The sequence below is a fragment of the Taeniopygia guttata genome, chromosome 13 (genome assembly GCF_048771995.1).
Source record: "Taeniopygia guttata chromosome 13, bTaeGut7.mat, whole genome shotgun sequence".
NCBI lineage: Eukaryota > Metazoa > Chordata > Aves > Passeriformes > Estrildidae > Taeniopygia > Taeniopygia guttata.
The window spans coordinates 2,214,339-2,236,284 of NC_133038.1; the positions used below are offsets into that span (position 1 = coordinate 2,214,339).

Here is a 21,946-nt window from a genome sequence, read left to right on the forward strand (position 1 = left end):
TTACATGGGAGAAGAGCCCAATCCCCAGCTGGCTACACCCTCCTCAGGGAGCTGTAGAGAGGAGGAAGGTCCCCCTGAGCCTCCTTTTCTCCAGGCTGAGCCCCTCCAGTTCCCTCAGCTGCTCCTCCTCAGGCTTGTGCTCCAGCCCCTTTCCCATTGCCCTGCTCTGGACATGCTCCCATTCCTACTGCTACATGTTGCTTCTTCATACACAAAGCCTGGAATTCAACCCCACAGCCAGAGCAAGACAGCCATTAATCTGCAGCACATATAGACTTTCCTTCTTGCCTCACATTTGTTTTCCTTTGATGGTTGTTTTAGATGCATCTGTGTTTGCTTTAGGACTCAGACCAGAGCTATGTACTCTTCAGCAGACACTGGGGCTTATCCTGAGGTCTTTCATGTGTTGTTTTCATTAGAATCCTGGTTGCATCCTGGTTGCAGAAAAAATATTCAGTATTGGAAATACCATTTGGCCAACAGGATCACACATTCGTATTATACAACCCAGCAGTGGGGTTCCCTTTTTCTGGGAATTCTTTGTTCTGGAGAAGTAGTGCCAAGGCAGTGAGATTGATTTATGTCACCAGGAGAAACCAAACACTCATGGCAACATTTCACAAACAGCAAACAGCTCCAAGGGCCTTGATATGGAGGTGACTAATGCTGCTGTCCCTGAGCCCCACAGCTCCCTCCCTCTGCAACCAGACACAGGGAACAGAGTCTGGACACGCCGTGCTGCCCTGCAGGGGGGTTGGTGCCAGCTGGGCAGCTCATCCCACCTGCAAGTCTCCCCTTCGAGTGTGCTGGTGAATTAAATGACCTGAGATATTTTCAGGAAGCAGAAGAACTCAGCAGTTTAAAGGATGTAGGGTTTTTAAATAACATGGTTTTTAAAAACTCTGCCTATTAGTTGGGAAAGTAAACTGGGGGCACACACTCACCTTGTTCCTGCAGTCAGGTCTGTGGTGTTGGCTGCATGTGACCACAGGCTCCCAGGGTAGTTAAACACTCAGTGCCCCACTGTAGCCTCTCTTAAATTTTTCCATTAATCCACTTTTCTTACTGCCAGGATAAAATACATTTTCCCCATCCTGATTTTCCTTATCCTGGCCGTTCCTCCCTCAGACATTTAATCCCCCTCTAGTCCCTATGTTCTTTATCTATATGATGGGACTCACACAAGGCTTTTAGTGTTACTGCCTCCCACCACCTACTCCAGCCCACATGCCTGGGAAAAACCCTTTGCAAGGCCAGTGCGTGTGGACAGGCATTGCAGGGAAGGGCTCTGGAGCCCCAGGGAGGATCAGACCAAAGTGCCCAGCCTGGCCCTGCTGCCTGTGAGTCCGTGCCCCACGGGCACACACTCAGCTCTGCCTGACCCGCTCAGGATGCGCTGCCGGCATCCTGCGCCTGTTCGAGCACCACATGTGCTCGTTGTATTTAGTTCAATCACATCCTAACTTACACTATGAGGGGTAAAAACATGCCAGGTGATGCCGTTTGCTCCTGGTTTCCGCTCCCTCCGCGGAGCAGTGTCTGTAGTGCGGCCAGGTCTGACATCTCGCTCCCCCGAGCCCCGGCCCCGCAGCTGGAGGGGCGGGCAGGGCTGGCGCATCCCCGCCCGGCCGGAGCAAAGCGCATCTGCCGGGCGGGAGAGCATCCCTGCTCCGCCAGGCACATCTCAGGAAGCTGTTCCTGCCATGGAAAACACAAGGATTTAAGTAGCAGGTGTTGTCTGGGGAAGCATTATACAGCAAAGCTTCAGAACACAGAGAAGCACCCTTCTTCTGCTGGTACTTCTCTCTTGAGATCTGGAATTCCCGCAAGGTTTTCTACTTGAACCGCAAAAAGGTAGAACAGAATCTAAACAATAATTTTGTTTGCTTGGCTTGTGCTGATGCAGAGGTCAAGGAAGTGTCATAAGTGAGCTAATTCACTGCCTGGCGTGACTTCCACAGCTATAACAAATATCATATAATGCCAGAAGTGGGTGTAAGCTATTAACCACGCTGAGGTAGGAAATCCAGGGATCAGGAGTTAAGTGACTATATTAAACATTTTATTTGAGATTCAGATGTCTCATGGAAGAACACAGAGCCTTGAAATGAGATCCAGAGCAGCTGATGGCTTGGATGGGGCCAGGCTGGATGGAGCTCTGGGCAATCTGATCTAGTGGGTGTCATCCATGCCCATGGCAGGGAGCTTGATCTTTAAGGTCCCTTCCAAGCCAAACTGCTCTGTGGTTCTGTGAAGACACCAGTTTGCACATCACTGCAACCACCCTGATTGCTCCAACAGGGAATGTGGCACTTACAGGTGTGGTTGCAGAAAAGGAAAATAAATGTTTCAAGAGATGCATATTCAGCATTTATGATCAGATCAGAGTGAAAACAACAGATTTCCTCTTACACACTGGCCTGAAGAGAACTGTGTTTTACACAATGCTCACCAAGAAGTCTGCAGAGAGAAATACAGCTCAAGAGAAATTCCACAGAGGACAATCTTGACCCAGTAAAGGCAAAGGGGTAGTAAGAGGAAGGTGTGTTTGAACAGTATTCACAAGTAATGGGACTGACAGTGTTGCACACTCCTGTGCCAGAGGCTTCTCTTCCCTACTGAGGCAGCAAAGGAATAGTTTTAGCATATTCTGCCATTAATTGAAAAGGCATTAGTGGCTGAGAGCAAACATTAGCTCTTGGTCTTGAGAAATTTCCTTTGTCACAAGCATAATTGTAATAAAAACTGAAACAGCAAAATAAATGTTAGAACATTTAAAAATCATAAAGCCTTCCCCCTTTCCACTTTTCTTCTGCAATAAATTATAAGCATGAGAAATTTCCCCTGCAGACACAAACATTAAGAAATCATTCAGCAAATGACTTTTTTCAAGCCTTGCATCTCTGGCCTGGGGAGAGCTTTGGAAAGGTCACAAGAATTTGTCCCATGAATGGCTTCTCTTCAAGCCTAGGGGGGGTAAATCTGTGGGTCTGGAGGACTGTGATGTTGGCCTGGCAAGGACAAGAGGGCAGATTGTGGGAATGCTGCCTGTTCTTTGCCAGGTGAGTCGTGCCATCCCCTCACCTTTATCATGTGCATGGATACCTTTGCTCCAGGAGGCACCTGAGCTTGTGTTTAAGTCTTATTTCAAAGGAATGTAAGTCCTTTCCTAGAGATCTTTCCTGAACTGCAGCCAGGAGCGATGCCTTAAGTTGCTGTGCTGACAGGAGCAGCCTGTGAGTGCCAGGACGCCTGACACTGCCAAGTCTGGACCCACAGGCTCCTATGCCCTGAGGATGGACAGACTCTGCCCAGCAGGGTGGGAGGAGGCAGCAGGTTTCACACGCTGCCTTCTCAGCACACAGCCCACAGATCACAGCATCAGCCTTGGCACGTTCCCCTTCACCAGGAAAAAATGGGAAATGCGGGACAACGACAAAGACATTCAAAGCTCACATTTGGCATGCTACCTGCAAATCATCCTCAGGTGCCTGAGTATAAAAAACCCAGTGTCTCTGTGTGTACAATAATTTCTTCTGACAATAAAGTCCCCTCTGTTTCAGTCTGTGTGCTCTGTGTCAGAGGGACCTGTGCAGATTCTGCATCTTGGTGACTCTAAATTGTTTCTCTCTCACAATTAATACGGGGATGTGCAGACACAATTTTATCTTTACTTCTTATGGGTGCTAAGCTAAGGACCCAAGAGTGCTGTGTTTCACGAAAGATCAAGTGTTGCAGTGTGAGAAACAGAATACCAGCCCTAAGACCCTGCTCACTGCACCCTTCTTGTGGCTGGCTCTTTGTTATTGCTGCCAGACTTTAAAATGCTGCTGTGTTTCTACCCTACTCAGGATTGGTGTCCCTCAGAGTCCTAAAGGCATGTCTGTAAAGTGAATTTTTATGGGGAAAGTATTAAGAAGAATTATGTGCATAGCCATCTGAAAGAACATTCTATGTCCAGAATTAAAAAGAAAGGCCATTTCAAAGGAAAAATTACCACACTTTGTACCATCCATAAACACACACATTCTCCATGGGATGTGGGTGGAACTGTAATCCCCCTGAGAGTGACAAGTGTGGCCTTCCCTTAGCCAGCAAACATGGGTCCAGGTTTCCTAAAAGTCATCTGTTTTGCCTTTTTTTACTTAGTGTGAGCTAAAAAAAGTGTTGCAACAAGCTGTTTTCATCCTTGGGGACAATGCTTTGCTCCTACCATGTGGTCAGGGAGTGTGAGCCCTGTCAGGCTGGGAGCCAAGGGGGTGGCACAGCTCCCAGAGATGTCACCAAACAAAGCAGCAAGGTAGAATACCTTCCCATAACCTTCAAGTTTTGGGATTCTTTCTCATTTACCTGCCAGGCAGCAGCTGTAATTTCAGCATGTCACACTGGGGTAACATTTGGAACTCTCCTCCCTAGCAGGTGAGGTCCAGGGGGATTCAGTCCAGGTGTGATGTGGACTTTGAAGACTCCTGGCTTAGGAGCACCTCCTGTCTTGCCTAAACAGAGGAACAAAATGAAGCAAAACTAAAAAAAAACCCCACCAGTCTCCACTGCAGGAAGAAGAGAAATTTCACAGACCCATGAGACATTGCAAAAAATTGGTAAATAAATAAAAGGTCCAAAGATGCCTTTTATTTTATGGTGGAGCAAGACAGAACGAAGTGTCTGTAACCAGAGTGAAATGACATTTGAGCAAAAGCTAGTTTTATACCCACTCATGCTAAAGAAATGATTTAAGTTCAGCCAAGGTCTTCTTCTGGCTCTGTAACAGTGCTGACTCCACTCAGGGAGAACAAATGCATCTTTGCTCATGTAACAATAAGAATATCTTGGTCTTTTCCTGAGCGACTTTGCCACAAATTAGCCAGAGGGAGGGAGAGAGCTAAAGCTTGTGATAGAAATAACTCTCATCAGGAACAAGTGCTCAAGGGGCTCAGAGATGTGATTTTATTAACTTTCTGTCGGTTTTCCATGCAGGATAAATGTCCACTTAAGAGCATTAGCAATGCATTCCCTCAGAAGAGACATTTGCAGGACCTTGTTCTTCCCAGGCTGCTTGACTTGCTTTGAAAGGGTGAAAGAAGAAGCAGCTGGAGGGATGGAAGTGGAGGCAAGCTGCAGCAAACCTGCCCAAGGCTGCATTGCAGCTCCTTGGGCACCAAGTCCTCAGCTGCTGATGCTCAGAGCATGAAGTGGAGCAGCAGCCAGGGCAAGGAGGGGCTGTGAGAAATCCCAGTCACAAAAAGGTGCTCACTTGACAGTTCCAGGTGTTTGTTTTGAGAAAGAAGCAGGAGCCTTGTTTGCACACAGGGGATGAAGCATCTCACAAACAGGAATTGCAAGCTTTGGCACAGCAAAGGCAGAGGTGGCTCCTACCTGCAGGAACAAGATGTGTGATGAAAAAAATGCTTTTAATGGGTTGTTGTAGGTTTTTAGTTGGGTAATAATTAGTATTGATCTTATGATTGTAGAAGGTTGATTAATTGTTTTATTATATTATCTTATACTATATAATACTATTTTTTAAAAGAAACTTTGTAATCCTTATAGTTAGTTTGATATAATTTTGACTTAATTGGTTAATCAACCTAAACACCATCCAATGTCCAATTAAGAAATCATGCTTTGGTAAATAAATTTCTGTAATACATTCTACATGTGTACAACAGTAGATGTAATAAGTGAAGATAAGAATTTTTTCTTATTCTGTTCTCTGATCTTCTCACACAATTCCCAAGGAAAATGCTTGGGAAAGTCTGTGTCTGCTCTCTGTGGCCAGAGAGCTGCTGCTACAAACAGGCTAAGCTTAACACTGCTGAGTTAAAGGATGGGTCACAGCTGACTGAGAGCCTGAACACTGGTAAAGAGTCTCTTCATTCATTATGCACTTAATTGATTTGTTTCCTGGCTGAAGATAGAACAAAATGGGACCTGAACCTCACTTGGGGATTCTGGGTGCTGGGGCTGACATCAACACTCAGCTGGTAAACTGTGACATCAGTCTGTAAAATCTGCATTTAATTCAGTTTAACTCTCCCCACTTTGGCCAGTCGAAAAGACTGGTTAATGCACCAGGAGCAAGGATGAAATATTTCCTCACAGCACCTTTGGAAGCAGGATCTGGAAGAAAATATCAATGCACCTGATGCCTCCTGTCCCACAGTCAGATCTTGGCACTGACTCCATCTACCCTCAACAGCAGAGGTTTTGTATTCCGAGATTCCCATCTAGGAAATCCATCTTTGTTAAGTTTCCAGAATATCCAGCAGACAACAAGGAATATCTCTAGTTCCTAATGCCAGAGCACAGAGAAATATGGGAGAGTGCTGTTCCAAGCCATGGAATCTGTTAAGACCCCCCCAAGACATTTCAAAATGTAGCAGAAGTGAATGTCCATGAGTTGACTGTGATGGGAGCACCAGGGCTCTGGGGAGAGCATCATCCCTGACACAGAGATCACTGAGGGGAGGGAGAGCTGAAACCCCCCAAATTCCCTTCTCTCCAGTAAAACATCCTGTTTTTGAAATACTCTTTTACTCTGTTTTTGAAATACTCTTCTGACATTCAGACCCCTTCATCTGTTTGTTTTTAACAGCTAACACTTTCTGAACTTAAATGTCATCTCAGCTGTATTCCCAGAACTTAAATAATTCTGGTCCTATAAACATTCTTTTATGCTTATAGCATATATTTTGAATTAGTTAAATTAGATTTCACTCTGTTGTCAGTGACTGTCAGTTGTGATGCTTTAACTTTCAGTTGCAAAATGTGTGGAGGTTCAAGAGGCAGCAGAGTAAGCAGATATTCAAAGTATGAATTAGACTTTTAATAGACAAAAAAAGCTAGGAAGATGGAACTCATAAATTGCTTTAGATATGTGTCCATAATTATTACATGCATTTGATTTCTGTATACATATATAGGGATTTTTAGGAGGCTGGTTGCTATGGTAACTACTGCATGGTCCATATGTTGCTTCTGAAATTCTTTTTCCTTAGTGGAAAATTACACCCATGGACATGCATGGCATTTGTAAATCTCCTAAAAAAGTGGTAATTTTCCTTCTCTTCCTAAATGTCATCGACTGTGTAATGGAAGTCTTTGAAGTTCAATTCTCCTCGTTGTCAGCTCACCAAGAAAGAGACGTGAACTGCATCCAAATCTTCCCTCTCTGCCTCCAAAGCTTTGCCTTGCCTTGCTGGAAGACTGACTGATAGCAAATGCCCTGACTGTGTCATGGGTGAGTGTGAACTCACTCCTGTGGATATGAATGGTTTTGGACTGCTCTGGAGCCAGGCTGGGAGAGCTGGGGGTGTTCACCTGGAGAAGAGAAGGCTCCAGGCAGACCTGAGAACCCCTTCCAGTGCCTACAGGGGCTCCAAGAGTGCTGGAGAGGAACAAGGGTCTGGAGTGAGAGAACAAGGGAGAATGGCTTCAGACAGCAGGCAGGGCTAGACTGGATATTAGGAAGAATTCCTTCCATGTGAGGGTGGTGAGGCATCAGGATGGGGCTGTCCAGAGAAGCTGTGGCTGCCCCATCCTTACACGTATTCCAGTCCAGGTTGGATGGGCCTCTGAGCAACCTGGACTAGTGGGATGTGTCCCTGCCCATGGTGGGGAGGTTGGAACACGATGATTTTTAAGGTCCCTTTCTACCCAAATCACTGTGTGATTCTATGCAAGGAAATCAGTATTTCTGGCTGCAGAATGACAACTGGTTTAAAAAATTGTTGTAGAGCAGAATGATTGCCTTCCATGTGGCTCAGGATGTCCCTGCAGCCCAAAGCCAAAGAGCTGGAGATGGAATCAGCTCAGCTCCAGGTGTGTGCACAGCTGGGAACACCCAGTGCCTTTGGAAGCTGCACTGTGCTCTGCTCTCAGGGCAGACAGAGCAGCAAATTAGAGCCATCCATAGGCACACCAGCACTTTTTGGTGTGTTTTTTGTTGGCTCTGAACCTTCTAACAGTTCTTCTAAGGTTGGAGCTTTTCTCTATTCGTCTACTGGTGTTAGGAGAAAAAAAAATCCCAACCCCAAATACCTGTACTGTTGCAATCAATTGCTTTGCCCAGTCTGTTTTTGAAGTTTAAATCAAGGGACTAGGAATCTACAATAGAAAAGTCCAGCACTGAGGCTGAAGGAACAATTCCCTGAGCCGAGAGCTGGGGTGGCTTGTCTGATGTGTCCACACTCAGGCTGTGCCTCAGCATTTCATTGCTGCCATCAGCCATGAACAAAAGCACAGCTGTAAAATATGGATTTCAGTGAGATTGGATTAGGGGTGGATTTAACCTTGTGTATCTGAAGTTTTCCCAAAACCCAGAGACACTTAAAGGCGTTTTTAGCCTTATTTTTTGCAGCAATTCTGATTAACGACTGTGGCTTGGAAGCCTCCACCTTTATACGGCTAAAGAGTCTGTGGATGTTGGCTTTGCAGAAACCTTTCTTGGTGCCTTACACAGCTGCACTTCTGTTTTACATTGAAAGGTTTGACACCTCAGCAGTATAAAGTTATAGGTTTTATCCCTAAAACTTCCCAAATGCAGTTTCCATTATTAACACAATTGTGACAGCTATAGTTTGTTTATATTGCTTCACCTGGGGCACATAAACTTAAAGGACTGAAAATACCTCCATGCAATAAAAGAATTTTATGTAATTGCTACCTCTTGCTGTAAGGGACAGCTGGCCTTCGAAAGTTGGGAACACATTTACGTCATTGAAGTAAAATGTAAGCCTGGGGTTTAAATGACTGTAATTTATGTTTCTGAAGCTCAAAACAAAAATATGGCTGTCCAAAGGGCAAATACCTTTCCAAACAAACTAATACTCATAATTCATCTTGGAGAGTGTATATGTCTAGAACCTCCTTCTAGAAGGCTTTCTTGGCAGTTGCTGTTTTCTTTTGATACTTATTCTCTATTAGCTCTGCTTTGCTATCCCCAGTGTTAAAATGTCTATTGACACTTTCCTAATTCAGCTGTTTTTAATGTTTCCTAATGTGCTGTGCAAGGCTGTGCCACATCCCTGTGCAGTCCCAAAGTTGTCACAGGGAGCTCTGACCAGTGCAGCCCAAGATAGGCGTGGAAGAGGCTGGGGTCACCAAAGCCTCTTGAAAGCACTGAAAATTACTTATTTCATGTGGCTGGACAAAAACAGTGCCTTGTGAGCAGAATAGTTATTAATGACCCTGCAGTTCTTGTGCTGAGCATTTTCTTGTCACTGTCTCTCAGCATGTGTCTGAACATCATTTATATATTTTGGGTTTAGGGCCCCATTCCAAACAGCTGTTGCTTGTTTAGCCTTTTAATTTTTTCCCCCCTTGTTTTTAATTTATAATACTGAAAATCTCTCTAGCATGGGCTGACACCAAAAATATTTGTTCTAGTCCTTGGATGAAAGCACCCACCCATGGTCCCTGCTTTTTATGATTTACAAATTCACCAGCATTTATTATGGCATTTCAAAACAACGGCGACAATAAGAAATTTAACCACAGCTCCCTCGCAGCAAATTCCAAGCCCAGAGCCCCTCTGCAATCTTGCAAGCCCATCATCAAGGGGGAGCCTGCATCCATTTAGATGGTTTATTTTCAAATCTCATTTTGGGCTGTGATCATGCTCTGCCTTGGCTCCGTCCCACATTTGTCATTTGCTTTTAATATATGTTCAGATATACCCATGACTTAAAAATGACTAATCTCATTTTCATATTTTTAAAAGAGTTTGATTGGGCTGCCCAGTATAGTTCAGCAGAGAAGAGCAAACAGCAGATTTTGTCAGTCTTGGGTTGTATAAGTGTGAACACTGAAATCAGGATTCTAGAGCAAGAAGACCATGACAGGTGAATCCAAATTCCACCTGAGCATTGTGTGGATGATCTTGATTCCTTCCTTAAAAATCCCTTTTTGGGCAAAACTGAGCATGACTGCAGGCAAAGTATATCCAGTTGAAATGAGGCTGATGTTCAGGCCCTGCTCCACCTGCCCTCATCACACGGGGAATGTGACCATGAACCTGCTGAGAAGGAGAGGACACAGCCAGTGGTGTCCAGCTGATCCACATCAGCTCATGGGAGCATCCTTCTTGCACGTCCCTGGAGCTTTATTTAATGTGCTAGCCTGGTGTTTGGGAATGCTGTGGCTCACTGGGGGCCACCTGTTAGCTGCTGTGGGACAAAATTCCTCTTTTCCACAGAGGTTTTCCTCTGGCATGGGGAGATGTGGGTGCACACACACAAGTGAGGCAGGTGGGGTCCTGGCCATGACACAGGCACCCAGCAGTTTGCAGACTGACCCTTGATGATGGATAATTTTCCCTTCAGAATCACAGTAGAACTACTGAGGCAGGAGATTGGGAAAAACACAGAAATATCTTTAGAAAATGTGCTCAAGCCTGGCTCCCAAGTGAGAAGGGGAGCCTGAATGCAAGCTCAGTCCTTCCCTCCCAGCACAAGTGCAGCCCCTGGGAGGTGCTGTCACATCCCAGGAATGTGTTTCCTGGACATGCAGCGTCCATCTCCCTCAGCTGGCTGTCCTGGTTCTGCCAGGACCATTCTCCCTCGCTCTGCTGGCTGAGCCTGCTCCAAAGGGACACCTCGGGCTGGGGATGGGGGAAAGGCAGAAGGACCAGGACCCATTTTTTTGAGGATCACAGCTGCCTGCAGCTGCTGCTGTGGTAAATAGTGACTTTGGATGGGCCACCTGAGTCCAAACCTCCCAGCCTGACTGGCCTGAGGCTCCCAAAGGGCAGGAGTGGACCCAGTTCCCAGCTGCACCATCCAAACCTTGCCAGAGGCAGAGGAGTGAAGCTTGAGTGAAACTGGACTGCTGCTGCACCCATGGATTGCTGCCTGAGATGAAACAGTCCCAGATGCCAAATCACAGAATCCCAGAAGGGTTTGGGTTGGAAGGAAGTTTAAAGCTCACCTTGGGTATAGACACCTTCCACTGGGCCAGCTTGCCCAGTGAAGAATATATTCCTAAAATAAATTGAATAGTGAACAGAACCATCAAGTATGAGCCACTGGTCACTGCCACGTGTGCATGGAGGTGCTGATGGAGTTGGCAACCCAAAGAGCAATTTCCTTTCTTACTCCCATTCAAGGGCTGGATGTCCCTTGAAGGATGCAGTGGAAGTTTAATGTTTCCAGGAGGACACTATAATGAGCAGGAGCTTGTCCCTTCCCAGGAACTGACTGATGGAGGTGATTGCCATGATCAGGGACTGCTATTCAGGTCTGGACAGTTCTCCCTCTGTGTCACTGATACCTTTTCTTCTCTACCTGCTCAGAAACAGCTGCAGATGCTGAGAATTTAAAGTGTGGCCCTTAAGATCTAATGTAGTTGAAATGTCTATAAACACCTTGAGTCTCTTTAGAGAACTCTGTGCCTGTAAAACTGTGCAGCTTAGTAAGATGTCTCATTATTCGTGGTGCTTCCCCCTTCTGCAGCCAATGATTATGTGAGAACTGCAGGAATAGTACCTTTAAAGACTTCAGTACATCCTCAATGCCTGAACTGAAAAAGTAGTCAAGGAAACTAACTTAAAAAGTTGAAAACTCTTAATATTATTTAAAATTACCTCAAGACTTGGAGCATGTCTGCAGCTTTTTTTCCAACATTGGCAGGTAACAATATTGAAATAGTATTAGAATATTTTTTCCTTATTTCTTTGTATTAATAACCCAAGAGCACAGATTGCTCAGATGAAATCTGTTGAACATTAATCACCAGATTCTGTTTTATAGCTGAAATAAATCTGATTAGAAAACAGGAAAAAACCCTAGTAAAACCAGTGGCGTGATTCACCATGATGGAAATTTACTGATGGAAATAGGATGTTTATAGAATTCAAATTTTGGTTTTGAGTAGAGATAGGTATTGCACACTGACCAGGTATCAACTAAAATGGCTGCAGCTATTAATTAGCAGTTATCTTCCCTGCATGTGTATGTTGAGAGGATGACAAGACTGTTGATCTAGAAGAGCTCCAAGGATACGCAAGAGGTAATATTTCCTTGGACATTCATTAAAACAGAAATTTAACTTTCTCTCCATTCTCAGGGCTGGGTCTCCCAACCACAGTCTGGTCTGGGGGCTGCAGAGCACCATCCACCACAGGAATGTTCTCCTGACAGGTAGGTGCTGTACCCAGGTGTATCTACGTAAGGTTTGTCCTTAGGACCAGAACTTGGAAGCCAATCTCCCACCCATCTCCACTCTGGGCAATTCTGTTTGTGCCATGGTGTGGAGCTGCAGCACATGAACTGGATGGGTCACTGAAACTCCCCAGTGCTGACACCAATCCCCTGAAACGCCCAGCACGGGCACGGGGAGAGCAGGGTGCTGTAACCACCAGCCCCCTCTGCCCACAGATGTGTCAGGCAGCACAACCATCCCCCAGCTCACGAGTGGGGTTATTGCTGTCAATACCAAACGAGATTTTAGGGACTTTCCACCATTTATCTTCTCATTGCCTCTCTCCTCCCCACAGGTGTACACTTGATACAGTCACTTTTCTGCAGGGGAAGAACCTGTTTTCCTGGTGGACAGGAATAGTGACCCACTTGCCTTCTGCTGCAAGCATCCATCAAACTCAGCCTCTGTGTCCCCTGCAGTCTTAATTTTCCTCTTGACAGCAAAGACAAATGACTCCCCTGGGGCTGTTTGCTCATGTCTACTCAAGGTTTCTGTGACATTTCTTGAAGATGACCTGTTTTTTAAGCACACAATGGGTTTTCTTTCCACTTCCACCTACCACTGTGAAGATAGAGATAGATTTGCTTTAAGAAAACCTAATGGTGTCAATCTCTGACACATTCTCCCTCTCTGCTTTCTGTTTTAGGCTTCTTCTGGTTCCCAGATGTTGCCAGCTGTAAATTTTTCCTCGTATTTGGGGTTGTCCTGCACAGATAAAGTAATACTTCATCAAGGTGCACCAACTGAAAGAAAATATATTTTAATTTTTTTTCCAATACAGGTTTCCCCAAAGTCACCCTGAAATCTGCCTTTTGGGTCCCCCAGCTCTCAAATGGTGGGGAGTATTCCTGGGGGAAATATTCTCCTGTCTCTAGGATTATCCCATTCTCTCTGACCTCTTCTGAGTACACAACACAAGAAGCTGGGAGCTGTTGTTCGAGTCATCAAACTAAAGGAAAAGGGTATTTTGTGTTGTTTAGGACAATTTTTTCAACTGGGGTGTTCCAGGTGATGAAAGCAAACATTACTCCAGGAACAGCTGCCTTTAAGACAGCACATAGGAATCCCCAACTTTGTCAAAAGACAATTGGATGGCTTATTTCCCTCATATGTATTACTTTCAGGCTTTTACTACATTTTAAGACTTTTTTTTTTTTGGTTCCTTATTTATCAGATACTTCTATAAATGACAGCCATATTTGTAAGTGTCTCAAGGACAATTTCTTTCCCAGTTATGTCCCCTGGGACAAGAGTAAAGCCACGGCCACCCACTTGCCAGCCCCTCACCTGCTCACAGGTGGTTTGTTCTCTGCAAAGCTGTGCCTTGAGCACAGCTCTCCTTTCCAGGAAGGAAACCTGACCTCCGCATGCCACCCAGGGAACAGGCAGGCAGCACAAGGAATCAGGAGCTGGTTTTGTTATTGGTATTTTCATGATGAGGCATGCAGAGAAATAGGGAAAAAGCACCTTAAATTCCCCCATTTTCTCATTTTGGAGAGCTTGTCTTTGCAATATAGCTCTTTGATGTCATCCTCAGTAAAAATATCCTTTCCTTAATTTCCCTCTTCCCGGAACAACATCCCTGCAGTATCAAACATGGGGTAGCCAGGTCTTGCACTGGAAATACAAAACACCCGATTTGCAAGGAACTCTGCCAGCCCTGGCTATGATTAAACCCCATAAAAATGAAGGGTCTCTCCAGCCAGATCATCTGGATGTTGAAAGAGAGAGGAATGTGATTGCCACTTTCCAGTTTCCCTTGGCACAAGGATTTTCCAACCACCCAGCACATCCTGAGGATGGGAAATGGTGCTGGACCACCTGCGTGCTGGCTGTGCTCAGTGGCCAGCACATCCCTCCAAGCATCAGCATTTCCAAACACAGCCTGAGGTTACACAAAGTCTTTTTGATCCCACCTCAGTGACCTCAAGGCTACAAATGCTGCCATGGGACCTTCCACACATTGGAAGGAGATCCTTGTTCCCATAAATCATAGAATCATAGAATAGTTTGGATTGGAAGGGACCTTTAGAGGTCATCTAATCCAACCCCCAAATGGAAACATTGCAATTTGGGCACTCTACCATGCAAACTCTCCTTGGCTGTTGAATGCAATAATCACATTCTGGATAGCTGTGAGTTACTGTGCAAAGGGAAAAGGCCTCTCTCAACCCCCCTGCTTTGTCCTTTTACCATTGTGTATGTGACTGCTTAATATATATTGAATAATTTAAACAATCCACATGCTATAATATGCCCCCAAATGTTTAGTTGAGTGTCCCCAAATCTGTTTTGCATGTTTATCCTTCCATTCGTTAGGAACGTAAATGTTCTTTGACTTCACCCTGTGCCTTTCAGCATTATTTTATGGAAATTCTTATTTCCTGCACTGAAAGAAACCCTGATGATAATGAGAGGCTTGAAGCATTTCAAACAAAGAAAAAGCAGATTGAGTCAATTCTTCATTTTGTTCTTAATCAAAACTAGTTGTGTGCATTTGCATTGACAATGAGCTCAGCGCACAATGCTCCATATGGGCCTGGCTGCTGGCATTCAGTGAATGGCAGGAGCCACTGAAAAAGCTCCCTGGTTTTCAAAGATTTAGAGATGACCTTGCAAAAGTGTCATTTGTCACTGCCTTCCTTGTCCAGAAAATCCCTGGAAACAGGCTATGGAATTGCAGAGCCCAGTTCTCACAGGCCAAAGCAGCACAGCAGCACTTGCCTACAGGGAAACAGTGAGAAATAAGAAACTGGAAGCTTTTAATTGAGCTCAAAAGTATTCCTTTTCATGATTCTTTATCTGGATATTGGTCTTCTACTTCAGATGCTACTCATTTTTCAGGTACACTGTTATACCAAGTCCACCATAAATACGAATGCACACAAAGTATGCTCCATTAATCCAGACACCTATTTGCAATCCCAAAGTGTCTAAAACACTTGGAAACAGCCCACAAACTTTTACTGTTCCTCATTTCAGACCTGATCTTGCAGAACTCCCTTCATGCTAATTCCAGTCCAGCTCCACCCAGGAGGTGTAACATACATGTCATTTTAGGACCAGGTCCTCATTTCTGAGCACATTAACAGCCCCCAGCAGGGCTGTGATGCACAGACTTTGCAGGTCTGTTCTGCAGAGCATGGACAATTAGAAGAAAGAGGGATAGCAAGTCATACAGGGATCCCTGGGTGTGCTGTTGTGAGTGGCTGGACAAATTCTGCTCAGGAAGGATTTATTTCGACTCATTTTGCTCTGTGGCTGTGAGAGGCTTGCAAACCTTTCACCTTCTCTCCCTGGAGTCATGTATATTTTATGAGAAATTTAAGAATTACCTCTTATTAAAATGGGGATAGTGTAATTACCAATAAAAAGCAGATGTTATGGCATGACTAATGCTTGAAAATGTGTATGTAGCAAGTACAACATACAAGCACATCCAGACTTTTCACTGAGATAATAAAAATTGTCTTTGTTGAAACAAACTGGCCAAGTCACAGAGGTCTGAAGTCACAGGGAAATCACTGCAGAAAACACTGAAAGGCTCCACAAAAGGGCAGCTTTGCTCCCACTGATCTCCACAGCAAAATGTAACAGCAGGAGGTTGAGACAGAGAACTCCCATGGCTGTTCACCCTGCCCTTGTCAGGAGGTGTTGGGAAAGGTGTCCTGCTAAAGCACCAAAACTCACCGTGCTGAGAACATCCTTCCCCTCCACGCTGTAATGAGCTGTAATTAGTGAGCTCCCTGACACCTCCAGCACCTCTCAAGGGTCCACAACCCACCTGCAACAGTCAAGATCATTCCCTTGGATCACTCCCAAGTATTTTGGCAAGGCGTATCAGGAGCAATCCATGTAGGCTGATTTTTGAAACAGGAATGTGCAAATAGCATGTAAATGGAGTTGTTCAACAAATCTGTTCAGCAGTCCCAGAGTTCAGAAATTTCTGCTGAGTTCAAAACTTCCTCTCCCTTCCTTTCCTGAAATTTGCATTTATTGGTCTCTACAGATACCTGAAGGGAGGCTGTGGCAAGGGGAGGGTTGCCTCTTCTCCCAGGGAACTAGAGAAAAGACAAGGGGAAATGGCCTCAAGTCGCACCAGGGGAGGTTCACACTGGATATTATGAAAAGTTTATTCACTGAAACAGTGGTTAAACATTGGAAGAGTCTGCCCAGGGAAATGGAGGAGTCATCATCCCTAGAAGTGTTAAAAAGTGAATAAACATTGCACCCATGGTTTTGTGGTCATTCAGTCAAAGGTTGGACTTTATAATCTTGAAGGTCTTTTCCAATCTTAATGATTCAATAATTCTATTGTTTTATTGCCATAAAAGAATGTTTAAAGATGCACTCATTTTGCAAAAGAGCCTTTGCAGCTCAGGACGTGTGTGGATGTCAGCCTGTGGGTATAGATTTGGAGGCACAGGAAGATCTGTGCCTTGGCCAGAGGAGGCTGCAAGGGCAGTGGGAGCTGGAGGTGGGAGCTCAGCTCTCAGGGGTGCAGGAGGGCCTGGAGCACCACAGCAGCCATGGGCTGGTGCTCACCCCAGTCACTCACCTCCAAACCCCAATCTGAGTCTGTGAGCTGTTCCTGTCCCAAAACCCATGCCCTGCCCAAAGCCCAGTGACTCAGGGAGCACTGGAGGCAGCAGAGACCTCCCCACTTTTCCCCTAAGTCCCTCCCATATCCAGTCATTATTTCCTCTGCCTACAAATTCCGTATTTCAATTTCAAGGGGAAAGAAGCACACCCAAATCCTCAGACTGTTCTTGGCCCTGCCAGAGTGTCAGCTCCCTGGAGGAAGCTCCAGCACTGTGCTGGGCTGTGCTGCAGGCTGGAGGGGTTTGCTCCTGCTGGTTTGTACCAGCATCAGCTCTGGCATTCTGTGAAATGAAACGAAGACGTGCAGGAGGAACCTTGACAGCAATTAGCTCTGGCAGAACCTTTGTGGGAATGAATTTCAATGATGGTGGGGTTTGGGGTGCCTGAAAACTTCATCAGCTGCCTGTATATCAGACTGCTGCAGCTGAGAAATCACATTATAATAAACCACTTTTTACTGCAGGCACCAACCAGGATAATATATGGGATGAATAATAATAGTCCATTCAAAATCATTCCTGTGCTTTAGAGCTTTGGATTTTCAGTAAATAGATCAAATACTATGCACAAATGAATTATATTCAGAACTTCTCCATTATCCAGCTATTTATGAACATTTTTTAATGTATTTTAATGTATAAAGTTGCTCCACTCTATTACACTTGCCAGCTAAGCTCTGAAATACATACATGTTGATGCAGTAATAAGAAAAATCATCTCTAATGCAGCAAAATGTATTTTAAGTTTAAATAAAAAAAAAAAACCACCCCATGATAACTATTTCAGTGTCAAATATCATCAAGTCTGTCTCTTTTTATTTACAGCAAAAATTCTTCTTTTAAAGTATGGAAATACATGACTTAGAAATACCTTAAAAGGCGCAATTGAGCCATTCTCATGCTTTCTTCTATGTTTATAAACCAGAAATGCATTATTATAAGGGCAGATACTGGGAGAGCAGCTTTGTGCTAGGCCAATAGTGATAGGACAAGGGGGAAAGGCTTTTAATTAAAAAATGAGAGATTTAGGTTAGAGGTTTGGAAGAAATTACTCAGAGGATGGTGAGGCCCTGGCACAGGCTGCCCAGAGCAGCTGTGGCTGCCCCATCCCTGGGAGTGTTCACAGCCAGGTTGGATGGGGCTTGGAGTGACCTGGGATAGTGGGAGGTGTCCCTGCCCATGGCAGGGCATTGGAACAAGATGAGATTTAAGGTTCCTTCCAACCCAAACCACTCTGTGGTTCTGTGATTATCTTGCAACAGAATGTAATGTTACTTATCATCATCTTTACAATAATTAGCATGAAAATGAAAAAAAAAAAACAAACGTGCAGTAATCTGAAGTTACTTCTATTAAAATTTATCCTTTTGAATGTGTCACTTTGGCTGCTGGTCACATGGTTGGAAGCCCATTAAACATTCTCTCCTACACCAGAGAAGGAAGGTGATGTCTGGTTTACCAGGGCTTGTCTCAGGAGCACACTGGCAGAGCTAAAAGCAATTGATGCTTCTTTAGAAAGTAGCCAGGCCACCTGCAAACATCCCAGCAAAACCAGGATGCCACAACACTGTACTGGGGAGGAGGGAAGGGACCCCCCTGCCAGCAGGGAGCCGGGGTGGGGGGGTGTTCTGGTGTCCTGCCTCTATGATGCTCCCCTGGAACCCATCACCATGGCAGCCAGAGATGCAGGATGATGATTCTCTCCCTGCTGCCTTTCCCCTTCCTGGACTCTCTGTGAGCATGTGGTAACCCTAAAAATATCCCTTGTCTCTCCTCCCAACGTGCTTGGCAGTTACATTACCCAGTGGGCATGTTCAGGCCCATTTGAATGAGATGTTTTTAAGTTATCCTTAAAGTGCAGAAAACCTTGGAGACAGGGCTTTAGGTAAGAAAAAAGCAGGAGAAAGTCAGTGTGGATGGGGAGATAACAGCACCAGAGTAGCAAATAGCCAAGAAGCATACCAATCTTCTAGTGCAAAAATATGTGTGTGTGTTTACCTGCAACAGAAAGATGATCTTTTTTTTCCCCCAGTAAAATAGTGCCTTATATATCAATGATATGTTAAATTAGCTTTTCAAATTAAGACAGAGATAGAAGAAGAATTTATTTGAAACTTCAAATTCAAACTCTTTTAAACACCTGAATTGCATATGCCCATTTTGGTTGTACAGAAAACTCAAAAAGAATATATCTGGAGGAAGGACGATTCTACAATATTTTTTTTCAGGCTCTACCCAAATTTCAATGTTCTTCCATTTCCAGAATGCTCATAATCATTCCTGATCTACAAAGATTTTCAGGAGACCATAAATCACCCTAAATAACCCAAGGCTGTGGGAGTTCTTTTCTTTGGCTAGGAATCTTCCAAGGCAGCTCATGAAATCTGATGTAAGTTTAACCTCAAATGAGGTAAAAGCACTGTCTCTGCTAAGGTTTCATACAGTGCTGGACAGTAGCCTGTAAAAAATCAGGTAGTGAGACTGGGGGTTATTTTTTGAGCTTTGTTATTGCTGTTCCTAATTAACAAGGAGAAAACACCAAAATCACATCTTCTTCCTGTGTCAACTACTAAAGACTGCTTGGCAGTATAGGAACTAACTTGGTATTTAGATTTGATTGAAAATCCTACATGAGAAAATATTTCAAGACTCAAGAAGAAAGAGCTGAAAGACAATGTGAAATCCTTACCATCCTTGGTCTTTAACTGGGCTGATTCTCTCTCAGCAGTGGCCGAGGTGCCATGTACAGCAGGACACATCAACATCAGGGACTTTTCTTGTGGCCTTTGCCCACTGATGGCACAATTTTATCATGTTTGATCAAATATTACTTCATTTCAGGATGTGGAGACAGAGAACCACCACAGCCCTGTCATCCTGCCCAGGAGGCTTGGAAAACGCTCTGCTGACCAGAGACAGTTCCAAAGACTTCAATCCCAACCTCCTGCTTTACATTGAGCAGTCTGACCCAGATTCCCAGGTGCTGGACCTTGAGTACCTGCCCTACTACAGAACATCCCACATCTGTGTCTGCCCAGTGCCTCACATCTGCACAGAAAGAGAAAAAAGCTCCAATGAAAGCAAGGCTGACACTAAGCAGGATAAGCAAGTGAGTTATTCAGCCACTCCACAGGATATTTTCCATGCTGAAGGACATCTGAAGAGCTTCTTGGCCAACCACTCATACAGATTACATATATGGTTAAACTGGGTTAAATACCTGTGAATTAGGTTCAGGTGAACTCACATTGAATGTTTCTAAAAGGGGTATGAAGGGAATAAGAGAGGCAGCCCATATCACATCAAAATGTTATGCAAAATTAGCCCTTTAGGAACAAAATGATGACTAGTGCTCTGAACACACAAAGCAGGAGCAGAGCTATCTGCAAGGCTGAGACACAGCAGCCCTTGCAAGGCGCCTCTCCTGTGAAACAGCCTGTGGGCCCCAGACTGCTGCTGTGTGGGACTCTGGGTGGGACCTGTCCTGCTGCTGCAGGGGTCTGCTGAGTGTTCCAACATCCCATCATCTGACAGCTTGTGAGAACCCCGGGATTGATTCGGGGCTCTCGTGTGGTGGTAAAGTCTCTCCTCCAACCTGCGCTTCCAAAGAAAAACTCTGCAGCCTCTTGTTGTTTGGTCTCAAGGTAGTTTATTGCTAGCTATCTAAAAGATTGTCCTGCCCGCTGCGGCTGCCTTGGTCAGCGGCCCAGGCAGGGACACACACACTCCTGACACCCTCACTGTCCGGTGTCTCCATCGTCTCTCCCCCCGCCCAGGGCTGCTGCTATCTTTTATATGATATATTACGAGTTATATGTTTACAGATTTTCCCCAATACCTACTACCTATGTTACAATGTGCTTTTCTACTCTAAACCAATCTGTGAGTGCCAACACCACCAAGAACATGGAGGTAAGGAAGAAGAAGGAGGAAGAATAGGATCAGGCCCACTTTCCTCCATCTTAGAACTCCTGACCCCCCTGTACAAAGTAAAACCCCCCCTGTACAGGTAGTAAAACCCCCTGTACAATACTAAAAAATTTTCCCCTCTAATTTGTGACTACTTTTACTATACCATCTAACCCTTTGTGACTGCTTGTTCCACCTTCAAAGTTGGTAACTCATTCCATGGCTCAAACTCAAAATCACAGCTGTTTTCAGCTGCTTGCCAGGGTCTAAAATGCTTCTGACCGAGGCCTGGAACCTCTGAAAATGTCTGAGGGACATTTTGAGTTCCGACAACAGCTCAGCTCTTGGTCCTGTACCTGTTTTTTTCAGAGCATCCTGCTAAGTTTGGAGCTGAAGACAACTTCTCCTGCAAGCAAGGAAGAGCCGCCAGCCCAGGAGCTGCTGGGAGCCGGCAGATCTGCGCTCCTGCTGCCCGCGCCCTCCTTCCCCAGCCGGCTCCCGGAGCTGGAGCAGCCCCCTCCCTGCAGTGGGTACTTCCCTTACTACAGGACTGAGGGAGGCATTTGCACTGGCCCACTTCAAAGAACAGAGTCCCTCACCAGGATAGAAGGTCTGGAGACCAAAGAGGGAGAACAAAGAGGAGGATCAAGTATTTGGAATCTCCATGGCAACTGCTTGGTGTCCTGAGGAGAAATAAGGGGTTTTGTGGATGCAGATGTGAAGGAGAAACTCCTGAAACCTATGACAACATGAAAATCTGCATGAATTTGAATAAAATGAAAATATTCCCTCTCTCAAAAAAAACCCCAACAAGTGATATCCCAGACTGTGTAATGGAAGCAGAAAGAAGCAGAACAGGAGCTTGGGAAATCCAATAAAATTTCTCTAGATATGAGGAAGAGAACTGTGCTTCTCTGTAGCTAACCCCAAAGGCGAGATGCTCACTCAAGGGATGTGCAGCTATGGGAAATGGCCAATGGGAAAAATATAAGAATTATTTAAATCTAAGTTGCTTGGAAGAATTAAAAAGAGACATAATTTCCAGTTGGGATTGGGAAATACATTTCCTTTCCCCCTCACTACAATCCTTCCATTGTATTACTGGCATCTGCTAGACCTGTGCACAACAGCCATACACAGGAGGAAAAAAAAAGTTTTTATTTAAATTCTTTCTCAATATGATTTTTTGAACACATTTCCATTATGTCTGTCTTCATTTCACTTGCACAGTCAGTAAT

The 21,946-nt window shown here is 44.8% G+C and overlaps 2 long non-coding RNA genes across 2 annotated transcripts; both read left to right on the forward strand.

Moving 5' to 3' along the window:
• The first annotated feature begins 12,060 nt into the window (after positions 1–12,060).
• On the forward strand, positions 12,061–18,251 carry LOC140685037 (uncharacterized). Its single transcript, XR_012058204.1, has 3 exons — positions 12,061–12,137; positions 12,845–16,412; positions 16,934–18,251. It is a non-coding gene; the product is annotated as an uncharacterized lncRNA (long non-coding RNA).
• Positions 18,252–18,584: 333 nt separating this feature from the next.
• LOC115497130 (uncharacterized) lies at positions 18,585–21,612 on the forward strand. Its single transcript, XR_012058205.1, has 3 exons — positions 18,585–18,684; positions 19,641–19,908; positions 21,078–21,612. It is a non-coding gene; the product is annotated as an uncharacterized lncRNA (long non-coding RNA).
• The last annotated feature ends 334 nt before the right edge of the window (positions 21,613–21,946 follow it).